Raw genomic sequence first — 17,643 nt, 5'->3', positions numbered from 1 at the left:
GGTCTCAGATCAGACAAGAAGCACAGCATTAAATTCCATCCCTGCTGCCATGTTTTAAAAATAGGACAGTTTATTTTACCCCGGTATTTTCAATGGAATTTCCTCCACTGGAAACAACGAACTTGCCTGTGGAAAAGACTCAATATTTCAATGGCCGCCACCATTAGCGATCTCTAGAAGTTGATCTTCTTCTTGCACAGACTTGCTGGATTCACCTTATTTGTTGACAAATGCATTGCGGATCGATTCCTTGGCAGTTCGTGGTTTTGTGTTTTACATTCTGATATTAATCATCATTATATTGGTGACATTCTGTCCTCAGCCTTTATGTTGCCATAAACTATGTGAGTCACAAATTAGTTTCATCGTTCTCTGAAAAGCTCTCTTTGGCACACTAGGAAATAGTGTTGTTTGTGAATGAGTTGTTCTTCATTGAGTTAGAACTTTTCAATGAATCTCTTGACTCTGTTTCGCAAAATTCTTAGTTATTAATAAATAAAGCAGACCAATCTAGTCACTCCAATATGCGATTCTCTTTAAATTCCGTAATTTTTTCTTTGATATGATGAATTAATTTGTAATGTTTACATTAAAAAATATGTGATGTGTTTTACCAGCGAGTATTGCTTTTGATCCTACTTGTTCAGTCTGTGCTTGTCTGCGTTTGATGTTTGTGATAGATGATCCAGTGTGTGTGTATGTGTGTGTGTGTGTTCTGGCACTCTGCCACATTCAAGAGTCAGCCTGTCAAATCATCTCATTCCTCTGTTGCTCAATCATTCATTGCTGCTAATTAGCAATATTTATCTCTAGAAGGAATATTGACAGCAGGAGAATTAAGAGATTGTGTGCGTCAGTACTTTTATTAGCATTTATTGGAACGTAAAATGGCAGCACCAATAAAAGTATATCTGATTGCATACAGATGGTGAAAAGAGCAAATACAAGACAGGCGTGAAGATAATGCGGATTATGGAAAGCTGAATTGCTGTCATAAAGTCATTTGGAAAACATCGCCGTTCGGTTTTCAGGAATAAACTGCTAATCCCTGGTCTCAACTTCAATTAGGTTAAAGACTTCACTTAGGTGTCCCGCAGGCAATTAGCTCTCAGCTAAGCTCAGGTAATTGATTTGGAGTGAACTCTTTTGTTACCTAAATGTTTTTGGTATAGTTTTACTGGGAATTTTGCTTTAATTATTTGTTGGAGATAAAGTATGATGACTTGCCTAAGCTTTTACATTTGCACTAATTTACAGTGTAATAGAACTCTCAAAGTCAGACTTTCAGCAAAAGAACAAGAGATCACCTGAGACCATCTAAATATTCCTTTAAAGCTACTTATTAGACAGTCAAAAAGGAGTATACTTGCTGTACAGTAAGGCAGCACAATATTGGATAGGAAAATAATTTCAACAGATTTACACAGCTCTATTTGGAAAGATTTCATTGATTTAGATAGATCGGGATGATCCAGTATTTCATTTTTTCTATTCTTTTTAGTTAAAATTTTATTCTAATTACAAGTATATATAAATAAACTAGAGTAAAGTTAAAAGTGAAGCAAACAGAGATTTGTGGTTTTCTGAAGACTCTAAGAGTATTCGGGTACAGATATTTAACAATCAAACATAAAATAACATGGCAATCGTTGCATAAACTATTTTAGAATAATAAAAATATTTATCTTTTAATCTTTAGTTCCAATCTAATCCTTCTATGTCTGTATTGCAAAATCGATGCTTAAACTAGCAATGCAAAAGAGAAAACCAAGGCCGAAAACCGAAACACTGAAATACATTATTAGTACCATTGCATTTATAGTTATGACTGTGTATTACCTTAGTAAAATCAAGGCATTGCAATTGCATAGATTAATATTAAAGTTTCAAAGAATAAATCAATTGCATATTATAAAAACTTCTGCAAATGGGGACTCTGGGGCGTTGTCTGACTGGCATTTTTGGAAAGATTTGATTGAGATGTTAAGTGTATTTAAATAGGGCCAGTGCATAAATTAACATTCTGTCATATTTAAAAACATATCTAGCAGAAATATCTGATGGCCACAAATATAGTATTAAGTTAGAACATAATATGCTATTATTATTTGAGGCACTTATCAGACATCTAATTGTAAACATCTGCCCAATCTTGACACTTTAGACACTGTTTTAAACCTTATTTTGCAAATGAATTGATTCAAAACAAAATGTAAATGTTCTCTTAAAGCGTCTTACGTTTAAAATGTGCCTGCACTTCCAGCTGTCTTTCAAGTTTGCGTTGCTCTGTTTTCTGCCGCTTGTGCGTCTTTAAAGTTGACATTGTGAATGTCAAAGCTACCAAAGCTGGAGCCTGAAAGCAAGAGATGTTGAATGTGTTTCTTGTCATCCTTCGCTCTTTCATCTGGCCTGCGGAGAGCTGCTTTGCAAGGGAAATGCAGTTGTCTTGGCAGGCAGATCTGTGCTGCCTAATCAGGGCGCTGGCTGCTGGGGATCCTTCAGTTGCCTGCAGCTTGGATTTACTATCGTAAATACTTCTGTGGCACACTATAAGCAATGTTGCATCATGTTGTCTGATCTACTAATGACAAAGAAGTACATCTGTATGTTGTCATGACTAGCTGGGATGCCTTAAAAATGATACATTTAAATGTACAGTTTGGCGCAGTATTTGCAATAGTTATGTTTGCAATGTTAGCATGCTGCGAATTTGACTCAAGATTTTGTACAAATTTAACAGTTAAAATTGGAATATCAGATTACCATGATAAAGACATAAAAATGTGTAAATTACAATCAAAATTAACTCATTTCTTTTACTTATTTTCGTTGCTCATTCATTTACTCATTTTCATCTGGGGTCGCCACAGCAGAATGAAACGCCAACTTATCCAGCATATTTTTTACGCAGCGGATGCCCTTCCACTTGCAACCCATTACTAGGAAACTTCCATACACTCACGTTCACACATGGCCAGTTTAACTTACCAAATTCACCCTTTTCCACATGTCTTTGGACATGTGGGGGAAAACGGAGCACCCGGAGGAAACCCACACAAACGCAGGGAGAACATGCAAACTCCACACAGAAATGCCAACTGACCTAACAGAGGCTCGAACCAGCGACCTTCTTGCAGTGAGATGACAACACTACCCACTGCGGCACCGCACAGCCCCAAATTAACTATAGAGAGTAACTACAATTAAAGAATTGGAGTTGCAAAATTCTGGGAATATTTATAGCTGGAAAGTTTCATGGAAAATATGGGAATTAACTGGAATTAAATTAACTAAATGGCCAATTTACAAAATTGTAGATTTGCTAATTTAAGCTTGTGTTCACAATGTGTGTGTAAATGCAGAGCACAAATTCAGAGTGTTGGTCACCATACTTGACCATGTCACAACTTTCCTTCCTTTCCATATTAGGATTTTTTTTAGCTGTTATACTATATTATAATTATTACTGTATTAATGTATAATTAATGTATATAGGAATTGTAATAAAAATGCATCCAAGGAAACAGTTGCAGTTCTTTTTTTCTACATAACAAAATTATTTGAAATTTATTAGTAGCTAAAAAAAAAACTTTGACTGATCTAGTAACTAAATTGATATAATTTTATGTATTTTATTTTTTGTCCTATTATTAAAAAAAATGTAATTCAGTAAAAAATTCCCTCTTGGCCACCCTATATTATTTATGGATATTTAAAATTGTATCTAGAAAAATATAGAATTTTTTTGTTACTATCCAGTGTTTTTTTTTACACAGTATCCCAACATGCATATTAAATATAATAATAAAAAAATAGATTTCCACACCATGTTGTCAGCATGCATGCCATACAGTACATGGACATACTGTATGCATGTTTATATGTCTCAGGGTGAAGTGGTAATGGTAAACAATTCACAGAAACACACAAGGCAGAAGAATATTTTCTAGAAGCCTGATTACGCCGTCACCCCGCAGGCACTGAATTGCCCACTCATGGCTCTATGCCTGCAATTGATTTATGAGTTTTACTGAAGTGCATTTAGTTGAGGCATCTTAAAAAAGATTGAGTGCATCTAACAGATTGACTTGTCTTGCAGTTTACTCTCACAGAAATGGCTCTGCGCCGCTGTGCTGAGAATTCTGATTATGGTTCTTTTTTTTTTCCCACCCCTTCTCTGAGAAAATGTACTTTCAGCAGCGTTTCCTGAGAATGAGACACCAGAATAGGTTTATCTATGAGGAGAGAGGGTTTCTACAAGGTTAGGGAATGGAGAATGGATTACATGGATACAAATGCCAGGAATTCCAGCACGCCTGTGTTAGATCGGAGAGCTGTTGTGCGTTTTGTGCTGCTGATTTGTGCATGTGTTCTTTGCTTTAGGTTAGTGGTTTTTAACAGATTTTGATTTTAAGAGGATTTTTTCAGGATTCTGAACATTTCATCTGGTTAATCTTATAAATTAAGATTTGGAAATATTGATATTTGAGAAAACCCTCCTTGCATATATTTGCTTCAACTCACAATAGTCTAGAGAATGGATTCGAGTTCATTAATGAAAGAATATAAACTTGAGAGTTCAAAATAAGGATTTAATGAGAGGGAACAAGTAGCACTTTGTTTGCATCGTGCAAACATAAAGCATGTTGTTGATCAGTCACATGTAGCTGTTCTTTACAGGTTTCTTGAGAGGAAGACCAGTCTGTCTACTGTTTCAAGGTTTAAAGATGCTCTGTGACAGGTTATAATGTTCCCACCTGCACTGAACATCCTCTGAGAAGGGGCACTGGTTGCAGCAAAACAGAGGTAGTTTTTGCAAGTTTTGCTGAGTCTGGGAAAGTTTGGCTGTCAGCTCGGCTTTGACTTTATCTTCTTCTGATTAAATGACAGGTTGTAATGCTGGTGCCGTTTTCTTAAAAAAATACATTGGAAATAAAGGACTGAACACAGAAACTGTAAAGCCTAATTATACCCAATGCGTGAAGTTGTGGACGTATAGCAGGAGCAATTACAAGCATCAGATGTGTGTCTAATATAAAATAATATATTTATTCTATTTTTTTTCCCTCTAAATAAATTAAATACTGATCATTTAATGTGATTTGCACCACTCTGTATTTCGCTGCCTGTCTGGGTTTCAACTAGGTCCGCTAATTATGTAATGGGGGCGGATACTTTCACTTTTCACTGCTAGAGCTGCTCACCTCTGCTCGTGTTCGAACTAAACTAAGTTCGGCGCGGTTTTTCACATGGCAGGTTTTTACGTCCTTCATACATGTTAAGAGATAGAGTTTATCGACTTGATAAGGAAATATTTCTTGACAATCCACACAGAGGTGACTTAGTAAAGCATGAAGTCATGTTGGATTTTACTTGTTCCCTTAGTCTGAATGTAAATCCCCTCATTAGGCAGCGCTGGAGCAGCGTGAGAGAGTGGACCAAAGCTCGTTTAATGCAAAGGTATAAACGAAAGAAAAATACACAACTTTAAATTAAGCTGTCTAGTCTCCACTCTAGTCTGTGTTCAGTCCATTACTACCATGATTGAAACCCAGACAGGCAGTCAGGCAAAGTAATAGAGAGTGGACTAAAGTGCATTGGTGCATAATGTATCTAATATTTTTATTAAAAAATTGCGACACCTCTATTTAATAAAAAATGAAATCGTCTTAAAACGTAATTTGAAATTAATCAAAAAATCTAAAGAATCACCTAGACCAAAATAATAATAATAATAATAATAATAATAATAATAATAATAATAATAATAATAATATTAAAAGAACATTTTTGCAGGTTATGCAATGTTGAGTTGATCAGCACAACAGTTGAGAATGCATGAGATTTGTGGAATCATTATAAAATATAACCCTAACAGAGTGAAAGTTTATCATTGTCGTGTGTTAAAGGCATTTCAAGAGTTTAAAGCATTCAGAAGCAAAACAGTACATTTGTAACTTTAACGAGGACTTATTTTACTGAATGAATACAATGAATATACATGAAAAAATAGAATGAAGACTATACAATTTTATTTTACATGTCCTCATTTAATTTCCATGCCTGAATACTGTTACTGACTCTCTGGAAAACATTTAGCGCTATTTATTTAACTTTTTTGTAGCTCTATTGTAATTTTTTTTGCTTGCAATTTGTTTATTATTTTTATATCCTTAGAAAATCATCCCAATGTATCCTAATTAATGATTTCTGGGGAAATTATATTCATATCGCAATAAAACTAAACAAAAAACAGAAAAATAAAATATTGCAATGCAAGATTTTTACAATATCATGTAGACCTACTTTGTATTATTATTATTATTATTATTATTAATAATATTATTATTAATATCATCATTATTATTATTATCATCAGGATCATCATCAATAGTATTACTATTATTATTACTATTATTGTTTATGCACATTTTTTAGACATTTACATCTTACTATGCATTATGTGTTACTATGTGACAATATCCCACACAAATGTATCTCAGTTTTATTCTAGTATAGCATGGAAACTAAAATATATTTTACTTGTTTGGATTTCATATATAGACTACAAAAAATATATAAAATAATATGTAATAAAATATGTATAAACAAAAAAAAAAAAAAAACGACGTGCAGCATCTCCAGATAGATCAGCCTTACCGACTAGCACTGTTAGTTTTCACCATTATGAAGTTCTCGCACAATTACTCTGCCTTCGCCCCAGTGTACCTCAGGGCTCCCCTAAACACACCTTTTAGCATCTGTAATTGATATTGATGTGTGGATTCAGCAGCTCCTAAATCACTGTTGGAGAGGCAAGAGGCGCTATGCTAGGCTAACGGCTGAGTTATGTATGAGTTAGCAGCTGTCGGCTTTAATGACGCGCTGTTTGCGAAGCACACACCGCTAGCCTGCCTCGACAGCCTTGATGAATGGAGCCATCCTGAGCGAGTGAAGTTCAGCCACGGCTCGCCAGGAGCATTTGGGCTCGTGGTCTGTGAGGGCCTCTAATCTGTGCGTAATCAGAGGCATGGCGGCCCTTTAGGGGCTTGAAGAAGCAGGCTTGAGCTTCTGTAAATGTAGCGTCAAGGTGAATGTCCTTCAAAAGCCACTCTTCAGTCTCAAGTAATGTTTATAAAAAGTAATAACTGTTCTGAGTGCAGTCAGGCACAGTCATTTTTGGGGGCTAGTATAAGTTAAAATATCTGCTAAAATTGGTATTATCGTTGTGGTTTTTATTAATTATTATGTATTTTTTCCATTATTTAAATGTTATATTTTATATACTGACAATCATGGCAGATTTATTGATTTGGGGGCCCTAAGCAATTCCAGCCAAGGTTTTTTTTTTCTCTTTTATTTTTATTTTACCTCATAACACTCTATATTGTAAAAGATTTTTTCCCCTAAAATGTTCTAAAAATAATGAATTATTATTTTTGTTTGTTTTTCCGCCCCTGCTGACAATTTTTAAAACAAAATTAGTAATTTTGTGTAATTGTTTGAATCGAATGATGTTGTATTGTTTGGAATCACTCATTATCCTTCTGCTTAGTCCCTGATTCATCAGGGGTCGCCACAGCAGAATGAACCACCAATTACTCTGACATACTTTGTTTTATGCTGTGGATAAATAAATAATAAAATTAATTCCTTTTCTGAGTAATAGAGTTTAAATCATGTGTTAAGTTGAAAGATTATTTTATGTGCTGACTATCTTTAAGGATTTTTTTTAATGTTATAAATATAATAAATATAGTATCATAAATATATTTTACCAAATATAATATGTATAATATTTGATAGGTTTTGTCTTAAAATGGTTGACATGAAATTTACACACATATTAAATCAAATATTAAATATTTTACAAATATATTCTATTAATTTTATTTCTGTATATACTTATATACAAATATATAAACAAATAAATATTAAGACAAAATTGGTTAAAAATGTAACATTTTTTATAATGATATTTTGATGACGCGGTGGCGCAGTAGGTAATGCTGTTGGCTTACCGCAAAAAGGTAGCTGGTTGCAGCTGGAAGGGCATCTGCTGCGTAAAACAAATGCTGGATTAATTGGCGGTTCATGAATAAATAATGACATTTTTCACATGATGACACTTAAGTAGTTAGAGTAAGAAAAATAACAAATTTTGTTGCTATGGTGTTAAATCGTAAACATTTAAATACATTCCGTTTTGGGGGGAAATAAATGCAAGATGGTTAAGCCATGGATTCAAGTAGCTTTGTAGAAATCAGAAAAATCTGTTTTTTTGGTACCCAGAAAACAGCCAAAAGCACAATGTCCATTGCTAGTTCACTGTTTGGGTGTTTATATTTCCTGAGTATTATTCAAGCCACACACACCTCCTGGTGTAGTGCAGTAATGCATCTGTGTTCTTGTGTGTTTTTTTTTTTTTTGGTTTTGTTTTTTCCACAAACACTTGCCAGAAGCTCTTGTTCAACAACATGCTTGCGCTCAACAACTCATCCAAATCCCTCCAGTGGAAATAAACGAACAGGCAAATTAATTCATGCGCTCAGTGGTAGTCGATATCAACTTCCCCTGTTTTTCTCCTTCATTAGTGTTTAATCATTTCTACTCGGACTGGAAAAATTGTTGTCGTGCCAAATTCATATTAAACACCGTGCTGTGGAGTTTTCTGCCTGCTGAAATTACAAATCAAGGCGATTATTTTGTAAGAATATGTTTGATTGTCGAGTGTGTGCAATTCCATCAGGATCTTGGAGGGTGCTTCACCCAATCTATCTTTTCTTTTTGGCTGTGTTCCATTTTGGAGACTTCTGTTGAGTTAAATATAGCTGCATATTGTCAGTTTTGTTCATAGCCTAGGTTTAATAGAGTTTTCATCTTTTATTAGATTTTTTGAACAAGCTTGTGCTCACCAAGCCTACTTTTATTTGATGAATATGGCTGTAAAAACTGTAAAATCATGTAGTATTTCAATCATCTTTATTAATATACATTTATTAAATTATTATTGTTGAATAGATTTGAAAACAACCTTTATTTAAAGGGCTGGCCCAGAGTGTATTTTTAAGGCTTGGTTGTGTTTATAAGATGCAAAGCATGCTTCATTTGTTAAAAAAATCACATTATTTTTTCATGTATCTTACTTTGATTAAATACAGCTACTCTGCTAATATGAAAACGACTGTCATATTTTCTAGTTCTTCTAAAAGGCCCGCCCTCAAGAGACTCTGATTAGTCAACTAACATAATCTGCGATAATTTGCAGATCGGCTCCACATCACCTGGAAAAGCGTCACGGCCCTATAAGCACGTGCTTTGCCTCTGCAGTGTAAACACAGTCAGTCAGAGTAGCTGCTTGCCGTATCAGTTTGAGTCTGAATCAGACACAAAATGAAAAGGATGAACCTCCTGCATGCTCTCTAAAATAAAATCCGACAAGTGTCTTTCACATATATTTGAGTTATAAGCATTAGCAAGTAATAAGAAACATTCACATGTCTTTTGCGAGTTTGTTATTTGAGATGTAGAATACACGGAAAGTGGCTTCATAGAGAGACACTGTACACTCTCAGAAAAAAAGGTACAAAATTGTACCTTTTAGAGTACAAATGGCCCGTCACTGGGGTGGTACCCTTAAGGGTACAAATTTGTACCTCTGTTTAAAGGTACAAAATTGTACCTTCTACATTTGTACCCTTTAAGGGACAATTTTGTACCCCCACCGAAGGTACAAAAATGTACCTTTTTATATTATATAGCATTTTCAGGGTACTGACCCAGGCATTTTGATCCTTTGGTGACTGCATGCACAAATAAATAAATAAAATATTTTGGTTCGCAGATGTCCATTTTTATTTATTAATGTAGAAATATTTCATTACAACTCACAACTGAATGTGTTAAGAAATAAAATTACACAGTAAATATAAAGCAGACATGTAAAACAGTAAAAAGAACAATTTAGAAAACAAATAAAAATTGTTCACTCACTGTACAGTATATAATCTACCCTTAATACAAAGACCACAAGAATACTGTTTAAGATTTATAAACACATTACACAGGCTACATCAAGTACTTCACTTTATAAAGTCCAAAGTATTTGTCTTTAGTCAGAATACTCAGTCATAATAAATAATTTGTCATCAAAATTTTCTCTGTATTTTAGAATGAAGGCAATGTTTCTCTATAAATTGCTTCAACAGTGCAGAAAACCAAATACATCAGTAGCCTCTTCCTCAACACCAGTAGATTACTCCTCATCATCCTCAAGTGGAGTTGTAATTTGTTGTAACACAATATGTGTTTATGCTTTTGATAAACATGACATGTAAAGCACTCATATCTGGAAAATGTTCTTTGATAGTCATTAGGACCACAAGTTATTTAAAAATTTGCTTCATGCAAGAATTACAGCAGTGTGCTGGATTAACTTGATTGTGATTATCCCAAGAGCATGTAGAGAAACAAAAAACAAGGTTGATCACTTTGGTAACTGGAGTAGATCGAGGCTTGTCACCGTCCACCGTTTATTCAAAACATTCCACTGCAGAAACATCAAGGTGTTCTTCTAATAAGATGGATATGTCAAAAATGTATATTCGTCCACATCATTAGCCCGGCCAATCGCAATCCCATCAACTCTGAAGACTGCCGTGACTCGTCTTGTTAACACAGTTGTCCAGTCGGTGGTGTCCTCCTGTACTTGAACTGTTGGATGTGGTGAAGATGGTTCACTGTAAATGACAAAGCAATAATTACATTAATATCAGTCACTCTATCACTGATGAAGAGAAAATCAACATGCATAGAAAGTCAAATAATTAATATTCACTAATTAAAAAAAAAAAAAGTATCACAGATTAAAAGACTAATATAAATTTCATTCATTCAATTTCTTTTTGGCTTAGTCCCTTTATTAATCTGGGGTCGCCACAGTGGAATGAACCACCAACTTATCCAGCATATGTTTTATGCAGCAGATGCCCTTCCAGCTGCAACCCAGTATTACGAAACATCCAGACACACTTATTCACACACACATTTATACACTACAGACAAATAAGCTTACCAAATTCAGCTATAGCGCATGTCTTTGGACTTGTGGGGAAACCGGAGCACTTGGAGGAAACCCTTACGAACACTGGAAGAATATGCAAACTCCTCACACAAATGCCAACTGACCCAGCCGAGGCTCGAACCAGCGACCTTCTTGCTGTAAGGTGACAGCACTACCCACTGCGTCATCCTAATATAAAGAATATCAAGCATTATAAAATGCATTTATCACAGCATATACTGAACAGAAAACAACATATGCACCGGAGCACAACGAAATGTTGAAGTGTCTCGCTTAACAAGGCTGGCAACATGAGAAGTGCTGCTGTAAAATCAATTCCTGGAACATAAGATGTGGCATACAAACAAATATGAATGAATCCATCCAAAGCTAGAATTTAATAATATTAATCAAGTGGAGAAAGTTTAGAAAGAGTACCTTAGAGTCAGGTCCTTAGCATTCTTAAGTTGATCTCTCATCTTTCGATGAAAACCTAGAAAATAATTTTAAACATGTGGGTGTACATTTATTGTTGTTTGTAAGTAAAAACCTACAAATTTAAAATAGTATGTAAGCCATTAAAACCATGGTATAGATAATGAGACATACTTACATCTTGTAACTGAGCCATGCTTTCATATGACATGCCTTCATTGGTCTAATGCTGTTAGCCTGCATTATGTTGTTCAATCTTGTCCTGAAATACAATTGGAAACTTCATAAACTTCAGGAAAGCAATAAGATAAAGCAATAACTATTTATTTATAGTATTTTATTTATATATAAGTATAACGTTAAACGATAGTAAAGCACCAACAATTCTGGACATGAGAGTTTGTGGACACTCCTCAACATTAATGTAACTTAGACACTGAAACGAAGATATGTACAAGCATACACACGCCACGTTTGTAACTAGCCACGTTTACATAATCAGTCGCTTTGCCGGTGACAAAATTGTGATTGTTCTTCACAAAATGGCGGTGTATATAACCGTCTAAAATTACATTTCCGCGGTCAACCGTGGCTAGAAAATGGCCTCAAAATATAAAACATTATCGATAATTACAAATTCCAGTATTAATAACAAAAGGTTTTATATCAAGGTATATGAAGACTTCAGTCGCGCCAGCTCCGGGCCACACCGCACATTACTCACGGCCCGATTCCGGTGCACGGTTACGGCAGCGTCGGCTCGCTTCTGCCACCGCATCTGGCCCGAGTAACGATACAGCAGACGGACTCGGGCAGGCGAGAATCTAGCTGCAACTGGCCCAAGTGTATTTTGCTATCTGGGTTGCGATTATATTCCGCCGTGGCAACACTTATTAATAAAGCAGTAACGTAACGTAACATATAAGGCGCGAATACGTAACGTAGGCGATAAAGGGAACTTTTACACCGAGAAAACTAACAGCATATAGTACTTACCTTCTATAACGTTATGTCCCTCGGTGACTTCGATATCACATTGTATTAACTTCTTTAATAAGCTGCAGACATCTTAGCAAACTCCATCCTGCAGGCCAACCTACACCAGCCAGCCCGGAGCACAAAGCGGGGGAAAGCCGAGGCCAGAAAGTCAGACAAAATCAACAGAACACGGCTTCACATGTAAAAATGAGACTGAAAATATCTTTAATACATTCTTACCTGAAAAGTGTGGACTCCAAAATAGACTTTTCTTTGAAAAGCGTGCGAAGTTCTGTGTAAACAGCCAGCATACTCGACCGACCGCCTCAGTAACAAACACTACTATAACGTCTCAACAAGCCAAATTCTTAAAGAGACAGCAACATCACCACCTGTATGAAGATGCTGTCACTCTGCATGGTTCTTATTCTACATCCCATATATACTATAGGGACTTAAACAGTAAGCAAAGACCAGTATTTACGTTTTTAATGATTAAAATGACATTTAATTATAAATAAAATTATTAACATTTTTGAGAAAAAATGTAATTTAAATACATGAAAAAAATTTTATTATTAAAATATTTAATTCAATCAATTTATTTATTTATTATATTTTTAAATTATGTATTTTAGTATTAATGTTTAGTATTAATACATTTAAATTAGTGTTATATAGTGTCTTGATCTTATCATGAGCTGAGGGTACAATCTTGTTCCTATAGGGAAACAAAATATATAATTGTACCTTTAAAGGTGCCAAATTGGTCCTTTACGGTACAATTTTGTATCCAAATGTGCTATAAAAGGTACAAAAATGTACCTTTCAAACCTAAATCTGGACATTTGTACCTTTATAGCCCATTTGGGTACAAAATTGTACCCTAAGGACCAATATGGGACCTTTAAAGGTACAATTTTATATTTTGTTCCCTCTAGGAACAAAATTGTACCCTCATTGTACCTTTTTTTCTGAGAGTGTAGTGCTGCTGAAGATTGTTGGTGTTTACAGCGGTTTGATTGATAAATATTAATTTGTAGCTTAATTGTTAACACTGCCAAACAGCATTTCCAGTTGTTTACATCCTTGTTTACGTCCTTGCTAGAAACTGTGCAAGTAATAGATCAATTTTAATAAAAAAAAAAAACTTACAGGTTGTGGCTCACAATCCACAGCTTCTTCTGTTATGGTTGGAGCTGCTCCTGCTTTGAGGAATTTTTAACCGAATCCAGATTCTGTAAGCTGCCCTTTGTCAGATACTACTGTATAGCTACATCTTTTTTTATAATACTCTGGAACATAATTAAAATTAAATGGTAAGCACTTTTCTCTTTTGGTCATGTCCAGAATCAAAAGAAGCTCTGTGGAAATAGCAGTGTTTGGAGGGAATTTTAGCTTTCTTCGCTATAACACTACTGCCCCTTTAGTCACACCCCTTTGCTGCGCGGGATGTATGCTTGTGGTGAATGTGTGTAGCCTGAAGCGTTTGTGATCTTACTAACCCAGATGTATTTTTTGTAGTCCCCAAACTTGTTCGCTGTAGGCTTTGCTATAAGATAACTCTGAAATTATAGGGGACCACCCCTTTAAAGTAATAATTCACCCCAAAATAACACAATAATAATAATAATAATAATAATAATAATAATAATAATAATAATAATAATAATTATTATTATTATTATTACTAATATTATTATTATTATTATAAACCATATACTCACTTTCAAGTGGTTCCAATTTTTTTAAAGAAATATTTTGTAAGGTAATAACCCTGACATTCATGGTAAGAAAAAACTACAGTATATAAAGTCTATATAAACCAGTCGATTGGTTTCCAATGTTCTTTAAAATACATTCAGAAAAAACAAAACTGGTTTGGAACAATGAGGTTGAGTTAAAAAGATTTTATGAGTAAAATTTTGCCTGTGCCAAATTTATTATGGTGACAATACCGTTTTGCTCTACAATGTAAATCAGTCTCATATTTAAAAAATAAGTTTGAAGCTACTGCATTGTTTTATAAACAGTTCGTTTTTCAAAAGTAACTATATGTGGTGCAGCTTATATTATAATATCTATTTCTGTTTATCTCAGAACTTATTTTATATGTTAATTGAATATCCCATTATAAATCCTTATAGGAAAATCTGGAGGGAACCCTCTGCGAATTATTATTATTACTTGTTTGTATGTCATTCCTGCATCCCTTAAATCATTCATCTTGCAAATTGCTATTTTATCTTTGACTTTTATTGATGGGCCCTTGAGAATGTGTTGTTCATGAGCTGAGAATGTAGATTCCTCAATAAGTGTTCAGATCTCATGGGCGTCATTTAATATAAATAAACAATCCGACGTGCAGGCCACAGCAGGGTGAAATCCACATTCAGAACAAAGCTCTCAACCTCAATTAATGGGGGCAGGGTTAATCGAATCACCTTTTAATCACCTCCAGGTAATAATCTGCACTTAATTGAAAGGATTGCTATAAAATGCTATAAGGAAATGCTTCCCTGGAGGTCTGTGCTTATTCCAGACTGGCCCAAGACTGATTGGATTTTAGAAATTAATTGAATCACTGCCTAGAGTGGCATGTGACACACGGAGGGGAGTATATATAAGGTAAGAGACCAATTAAGGTAAATAATATAAAGGCTCACATCCTCTTAATTTATCATTTATAGTTATAACTGAAAACATTTAAAATGTATTCTGTGAATAGACCAGATTTTTCACCCACTGTAAATTAAAACATTTGTTGTTTTGATTTGCTATTGTATAACATTTATTTTTGTTAATTTAATTAAATTAATTTTTTAGTTATTTTATTTAATAATAAAATATTTCTATATTTTAAAAATTAATTTAATTTAATTTAATTTTATTATTTTTATTTAATTTATTTACTTATTATTATTATTATTGTTTGTTTATGAATGACTGTAAAAGACAAAGTTAGAAAGACACATGACTTTATGTGGCCTGTCAGATGAGCCCTCAGGGACTGTACAAACACTGCTGTTTGTCTCCATTACCCTTTATCTGTCTGACTGTGTGGCCTTGTTTGTGTGTGTGTGTGTGTGTTTTCTGAGTGGTTGACACAAGCTTTTTATGTCATAATATGTCAGTGAGCCCCTGCTGAATTACTTAATGCGGAGAGCAAATACCCACAGTTAGGAGTAGGGCTGGGCGATGTGACAAAAATGCAATCTCAATAATTATTTCCCATATTGCACAATAACCATACATATTTTGATATAAGTTAGTGCTTCCAGATTTTTTAGTACCTCAAAAATGACTGAAGCCACAAAAATTAAAGGGGCCATAAATGACATATCTTCGGCTGATACATTTTCTGTACATCTCTAATGTCAACACATTTTTAGACTACTATTATTTCACATTTCTGCTGTGTGACTTTTAGCTTATTTAATTATTTATTCATTCTGTCAGCTTAGTCCCTTTATTAATCAGGGGTTGCCACAGCGGAATGAACCGCCAAATTATCCGGCATTTGTTTTACACAGCGAATGCCCTTCCAGCTGCAACCCATCACTGGGAAACACCCATACGCTCTCATTCACATACATACATGTACAATTTCAGCTAACCTAATTCACCTGTACCACATGTCTTTGGACTTGTGGGGGAAACCGGAGCACCCGGAAGAAACCTAAGCGAACAAGGGGAGAACATGCAAACTCCACACAGAAATGCCAACTGACCCAGCCATGGCTCGAACCAGCGACCTTCTTGCTGTGAGGCGACACCACTACCTACTGCGCGACCGCGTCGACTCTTAGCTTAGTATAGAGTTAAAAAGTCCAGAGTTAATTTTGTTATTGACATAATTTTATTGCACTTTGATATAATAGCGTTTATCGGCCTAACCTTACTTATTGTGTTTAAGTTGATGTGATGGTCCAGCAATTTTAATTTTTTTCTGAAAGCATTTAGAGATGCATCGATATTAAACCAACTTTATTATTAGCAGTAACAAAGTATTATATTGGATGATAATGTTGCCATAAAGCCATGTATAGCATTATAATGTAAACAAAAATGTTTCAAATAATTTTTTTAAAGTAAATTATCTTAATGCTTTTTTTTTAAACATTTAAAAAACATAAAAATCTGTGAACTGTTGTAATGACAAAAGTTTATTAAAATTGCTATTATATTGTATTGTATTGTATTGTATTGTATTATATTATATTGTTCATTCATTTTCTTGTCGGCTTAGTCCCTTTATTAATCCGGGGTCGCCACAGCAAATGAACTGCCTACTTATCCAGCAAGTTTTTACGCAGCGGATGCCCTTCCAGCCGCAACTCATCTCTGGGAATCAGACAGAAACACACAGAAACGCCAGCTGAGCCGAGGCTCAAACAAGCGACCCAGCTCCACTGCTTCGCCCCTACAGCGACCCAGCGCCACTGCTTCGCCCCTATATTATATTATATTATATTATATTATATTATATTATATTATATTATATTATATTATATTATATTATATTATATTATATTATATTAATAAATACTCCATGTAATATAATGAAAAGCACAAATAAACATATTATTTAAACTATACACATACCATTTGACAAAGAAGTGAATAATTTAAGTGTTCTAGCTTTTTCTATAACTGTATATCACATTTAAGACTGCTATTAAATTATTATTGTTTTTAATCTGAAAAACTGCATCTCATGACACATTTAGAGCAATCTGAATTATTTACACCACAAAAAATGCCTGCATTCATACGGTATATTTACTGTGTGTCTCTCTTTCTCTTTATAATAAATCCTTTTTTTATCACCAAGCAGCTTAAACCATTTGTTTCTAAGAGTTGATTTTTCACCCGCACCGGCAGCATTGCTTTGATGTTGACCTAAAATAAATTTTGCATTCTCTCACTTCTAATCTCTAGTTAAGGTCAAGATTATCAAATGAGAAAGCGACCTCAGAAAGGGCATCCTCCGCCCAGAGCCGCTTAACACAGATGGAGCTCTGTTTCTCTGCCGCTCATGTTTCATGCAGCCCAAGAGCCAAACGGTATGCTTTACAGTCACTGAGGCCTTTTATTGTGCTTCCTTCAGCTGACTAGGCTTGCTGGAGGAAAACTGCGGAGGAGAACCGACAGATTTTTTTTTTTGT

At 34.6% G+C, this 17,643-nt stretch overlaps 1 protein-coding gene and 1 long non-coding RNA gene across 23 annotated transcripts in view; one reads left to right on the top strand and one right to left on the bottom strand.

Moving 5' to 3' along the window:
- auts2a (activator of transcription and developmental regulator AUTS2 a) overlaps positions 1 to 17,643 on the top strand; it is a 760,542-nt gene that overhangs the window by 245,326 nt on the left and 497,573 nt on the right. The window lies entirely within an intron of this gene.
- Positions 9,832 to 12,821, bottom strand: LOC147842106 (uncharacterized). Its single transcript, XR_015501244.1, has 7 exons — positions 12,716 to 12,821; positions 12,494 to 12,581; positions 11,676 to 11,759; positions 11,501 to 11,555; positions 11,326 to 11,401; positions 11,075 to 11,251; positions 9,832 to 10,739 (listed from the first exon to the last, which is right to left on the bottom strand). It is a non-coding gene; the product is annotated as an uncharacterized LOC147842106 (long non-coding RNA).

Source organism: Danio rerio, chromosome 10, assembly GCF_052040795.2.
Source record: "Danio rerio strain M-AB ecotype USA chromosome 10, GRCz13ab, whole genome shotgun sequence".
Lineage (NCBI taxonomy): Eukaryota > Metazoa > Chordata > Actinopteri > Cypriniformes > Danionidae > Danio > Danio rerio.
Note: the sequence above shows the minus strand (reverse complement) of the source record. Positions and strands in the feature narration are given on the sequence as shown.